The sequence below is a fragment of the Ixodes scapularis genome, unplaced genomic scaffold, assembly GCF_016920785.2.
Source record: "Ixodes scapularis isolate PalLabHiFi unplaced genomic scaffold, ASM1692078v2 PGA_scaffold2__306_contigs__length_199485367, whole genome shotgun sequence".
Classification (NCBI taxonomy): Eukaryota; Metazoa; Arthropoda; class Arachnida; order Ixodida; family Ixodidae; genus Ixodes; species Ixodes scapularis.
In genome coordinates, this window is record NW_024609857.1 from 178,397,002 (window position 1) to 178,402,499 (window position 5,498).

At 43.3% G+C, this 5,498-nt stretch overlaps 1 non-coding gene across 1 annotated transcript; it reads left to right on the top strand.

Annotated features, from left to right (window-relative positions):
• The first annotated feature begins 2,091 nt into the window (after positions 1–2,091).
• On the top strand, positions 2,092–2,164 carry Trnai-uau. The gene has a single exon. It is a non-coding gene; the product is annotated as a tRNA-Ile (tRNA).
• Positions 2,165–5,498: the final 3,334 nt, after the last annotated feature.

Genomic DNA, 5,498 nt, shown 5'->3' on the forward strand with positions numbered 1-5,498 from the left:
TCTTCCGCCGGCAAACGCTGTCGGCTGCATTGGATTACACAGGAACGGAGGTGAGCTTAACTTTTCACAGGAACGACGATACGCCTTGAAATCTCAGAAGGTAAAATGCATCAATAGACTAGTACACCCCTGGTCGTTCAGGCGCCAATTTTTGCGGTTGCTTTGCCATTCCTTGAGCCACACAGAAACACCGCGCGCGCCCGTAACTTAGGAAAAAATAGAACGGCATCCTGTCATATTTATAAGAGTTTTGTTTTCTTACCGACTTTGTGCGTGGAACGCACCACGTTGCGCTGCCTGACGCACGCGCGTTTTGGAACTAATTCAGTTGACAGTTCCCTCCGAAGATGAAGCCACTGGAGCCACGGCGGTAATGGGACTGGTAGACTGTTCCCTTTCGAGCGGGCGTTCGTTCGGCGCCGGCGTAGTTTTTGAGAGGGATTTTAGATTGGACCGGTTGACCCCGTTTTTGAGAACACCGAAACAGTGTAAAAAGGCGCACAGAGAGAAAACTACAGTATGCGAGTTTGGTGTAGTGTACGAGATACCAATGAAATGGGGTGTCATTTATGGAGGTCAAACCAAAGGATGTGTGAACTATGGATTAACTTAACATAAAAGAAATGCAAAAAAACAAAGGTCCGAATTCGGAAATAGCCAAACATTTGAATGAATGTGCCAACTGCCCTCTAGCCTAGGGAGACGTAAGGATTGTAAAAAGGGAAAACAGCGACACGAAAAGATTAGTGAGAGAGACCATTAGGATAAAGACGTCTGCCGAATGCATAAGTCGCACGTCCGTCCACCTAAGTTCGAAAGTCGAAAAAGTTTTGCGGCTGTCTGGTTTGAGAGAACCGGGATGACCTTGGGGGTGTCGCGGTGAGTGTGTGTTGAAAAGAGATCTGTCGGCGACTTTGCGACTGGTTTGGGAGAATCGGAGTAACCTCGGGATGTCGGGGAGTATGTGTGTTGACACGGGATCTGTCGGCAACTTTCAGTTGGTGCCATATGAGACCATTCTTTTTTTACTGGAACGTACGGGGGCCTGGGAAAAGGATAAGGGAAGGGGTATGGGTTTCGGGAAAAGGAAGGAAAAAAAGAGGGGGACAAAGGGTGGCGAGTGACATATATGTTTGTCCTGTGAAATAAAGTTTCGAGCTGCGTTTGAGACTTCGTCCGTGTCGTTTTGTGTTTGTCCCTTGTCCGTATCACCAGTCTCGGGTTTACAACTATGCTGATATTAAGTTAGAAACGGTAAAAATGCTATAGTCAGCGTCGCGGACTCTGAACTAAATCCTGTTTTTTGTTGTTGTGGATTCTCGGATTTTTGAGCGATTCCTGCTGAAACAACAACCGCAAGAATGATAATATTGTAAGAGATTTCTGCAGCTCAGGCCAGGTTGAAAGGTGTATCGCATGCACAGTATTAAAATGCTGACATTGACAGGAAATTTTAAAAGTGATATGACAGGTCCTTGGGGTATATCAGGCGCTTGTTCAGCTCGCGCTGAACAAGCGCCTGATATACCCCAAGAACACACGCTTGTTCAGCTCACGCTGAACAAGCGTGTGTTCAGCTAACGCTAATGCTGAACAAGCGTGAGCTGGTTGCGCTCAAAAACTGTGTAACCATGAAATTGGTCAAAGTTAGCGAGCATTAGGGAGCTGAAGGAGCACCATTCCCATAATCTGTTGAGTGCGGGCTGGGGCGCTTAGAAATATTGCAAATGGCCTATCAACATCAACATTCTGATTATAATGCAATTAAATGCAAAGGTGCAAGCGAGCTGGACAAGAATGACGAAAATAATCCCTGGAGAAGGGGAACAAGAGGGACAAAGGACAAACACAAATCTTCAAACACAGCTCCATTATAGGTGGAGCGCTCTACCAAGTAAGCTAACCAGGGGTTAGACGGCAGTAGAGCAAACGGTTTTTATCAGCTGCCACCAGTCTAACACCAACAAGGGTGAAGTTTGCATTTTAAGGTTATGCTTATAATGCAATTGAATGCAAAGATGCAAGCGAGCTGGACAAGAATTACGAAAATAAGGCAGCTGAAAAAAGCTTATTGCCCTACTGACGTCTAACCCCTGGTTAGCTCAGTTGGTAGAGCGCTCCACCTATAATGGAGAGGTCCCGGGTTCGATACCTGGACCAGGCGTATTTTTTCGGACGCGCACCAGTCACCTAGCTGTATTTGGAGATTTGTGTTCGTGCTTTGTCCCTCTTGTTCCCCTTCTCCAGGCATTATTTTCATCAACATTCTTTCGCCCACTCGCGGAAGGTGTTTTCTGGTCAGTTTCCATTGTTGGTGGGGATGTGGCGCCATCGTGTGGTGACGTTGCGAACTTCGAACACGGTTCATTGCCTCCGAGATCCTAAAGCGCGCGAACGCTTCTCCGGCCGTCCCATTCGCGAGGAGAGGGTGCAAGCGGAAAAAAGGAGTCAGCGTCTCTCCGCGGGAAGTCGCTCTTAGCCCAGACATCGAATTCGCCGTGTCAGTGATTTCGGCATGGGCCGCATGGCACAAGAGAGAAGAGTCGAAGAAAAAGTCGGGTCACGTCAAGTTACTTAGAGAGTTTTCTGTTTTGTGGTATCACGGTGAACACCTGCTCTGGGAGAGTAGCTATACAAGTTTTGATTCTTATTTAATTTGACATATTTATCTGGACATGTGGCGGCTAGCGGTACCAGCGCGCCTTTTGTTATATTTGAATGCAATCATAGCGAGTATAAAACTCCAAAAAACATTGAGCTCCTTAGATTAAACATTTGAATTTCCCTAAATAACAATAATCATGGTGTACGTTTTGTATCTCTGCCCGTTGTCTACGTAGCTTTTTGAATCTGAGAACGAGGTTGGGTACTATATAGTGCAGTCCGTGTGGTCCTTCTTTTAATATTTTTATTATTTATTACGCAATCTATGCGATTCGTATTGTGGTGTGTGTTTCTACCAGAAGCACCTTTAAGTCGGAGTTGCACTGCTTATACATCATACAAAAAAACAGCTTGCAGATATGAATCACTACGATATCCGTGGTTCGAATACCGCGTGCAAAGTGTCTCCTTGAACTCGTTGCCATGCGGGATTCAAAGGTCACATCTTGCTGTGACTCGCGTTCGAAATCCGTTGTCATTTGGTCTTTTTATGATGTATAAGCAGTGTTATCTCTGGTTTAGAGGAAAAAAGTATGGCGGTGAGATATGGCCAACTCGCAATTATTTCGCCATTTTTTTATAAACTTCGTGGTTATTGTAAATACTGATTCGAAAGGTAGCATTTTATCTTGTTAACGCCTAGTTTTTAGCACATGTACCACAGACGACCGCATTTCGTTATTCACCTTGCCATGTAACTTAATTTATATGCTAACAGACACCGGGATATCAATAAAAAGAACTCCTGTTTATTTTTAAATTCCAACCTTGTTCAATGCTGGTTTATTTGGTATTCCAACAGCTAACCTGGTTTATTCGCATATTCCAAGCCTTGAATGTTTAGATTAGAGGCGAAGTACTTTGCGATGCTGTGATATGAAGCAGTTTCTTTCGATGCGCTACAGCTGTCTGTCATAGTCATGCCTATGCTGACAAGAAAAGGTCCTACAAATGTTTCTGTTGCAATGATAAGTTTTTCTCTTATGCTCATTCTCTTGGTGGGCACGTTGAAAGGGAACTTCCCTAAATACGGCAAAATCAGGGCTGTTATCTTTTTAAGCACTCTGTGCTCTCTAATGTCGAACATCAATGTCAAAAGCTTTTTTGACAGTAACGAGCTCTGCCACAGGTGACGAGCGGATTGGCAAATCATGGCGTTGATCGTCTGCAAGTATCTCTGCCTTTCCTCTTCACCACGCGAAAACGCTGGGCATGCTTACTTGCCACCAATCGGCGCGTGAGTTGTCCGTCATTAAATTGCAAACGTTACCTATTGCTTGAGGTGGACGTCCCTCTCTGCAATCTAGGCTCACTTGGTAATTACAGCGATTGCTCCAGCACCTTATCGAACCCTACAGCTTCCTTCTGTGTCTTGCATCTTACGTGGAGGAACCACCGCCCATGTCCGTTTGGAGAGTGACTCACTCACGCGTTCTCTCTCACTGCCTTTAAGAAGGCTATGAATTAGCTTTGCTGCTGTTCGCTCCAACACGCTTTGACGCCTATTCTAAGAAGGTGACTAAGCGGCTGAGAAATCTTCGAGCAGTAAGAAATTATATCCCTGGGTGATTTCAGATAAGATCGACCAAAGGATGGCTAGTCGACATTTTCAAATCAACTGATGTTTTTATATGTTATTGTCTAATGTCTGGTATGAACGAATCCAAACTTAGTTTTGACTAGAAAAAATACTTGGGGACAGGAAAAATCGTAAGGCATGAGGTGGTGGACAGTTGCATTAACGCGCACGGATGGAGGGGGCCCGTTTGAGAGTGAATAACTAAAGCGATAACATTAGGAGAACTCTAATTCGTTTTATGCGCAAACTGTGGGTATAGCTTCCTTCTAATATAAAGTAATCATATTTATTTAAAATTTATTTATTTTTCTAAAAATTGACAAACATGCCTGCTCGAACGACAAATGGCAAACTTTGGAGGTCTGTATCTCATGAAATAATTTAATCATTATAATATAATTTGCAGATATTATTCTACTAATATATAGCTAATATTTAAAAAATAACTAAGGTATCTGTGTGATACAATAGTTAAGATATATTTAGTCAAACATGGAAAAAAAATCAAACAAAGAAAAATTCCGATGCGAATAAAAAAAAACACCACCCTCGATTTTTTTTAAATTTAGGTAACCTGTTATACTCTATTTCGGCATTCATTTCCATTAAAAACATGTTGCATCATTTTATTGAGAAAGAAGATACAACTCCCCAAAGTAGGGTCCTTTTTCAAAGCCTACACTTAGCAGTGTTTTATACAAGAACTGACTCTGAGTTCCAGTTTCATGAAACCAACACACATCTTTTATATATTTTTATTCAGATGAGGCCAATGATAACTAAAGAAATCGTTCACACACTTAAATTAAGGAGAAACTACTGTGTACAAAGAGGTATCATATTACGGACTAGTGATCCGAGAAAAGATCATGCAGCCATCGGCCACTAGGAACTTTGTTTACTTTATTCTCCTGCGACACTATATGCTATTCCCTCTTCCGCTCTACCTTCATCTCTCTCTCTCTCTCTCTCTCTCTCATATATATCCCTGATATATATCCAGAACAAAAACATGTTCAAGCATTCCCTTTCTGCGTGGTAGTGTTCTGTGGCTAGCAAAAATCATTTCCTCGCTAAGCTCACGATTATGGCAAAATAGTTGCCGGAAACCGCAGACGACACTCGTACCTAGTTCTGGCAAAACGGCCGATACAATCTTTTTTTCGCATTTCCCCGCTCGCTGTCAAGGACAAGGGGGTTCGCTTCAACCAGCAAAACATGGCCGCCGACGCCTGTTTACTGAGCAGTCATGCCT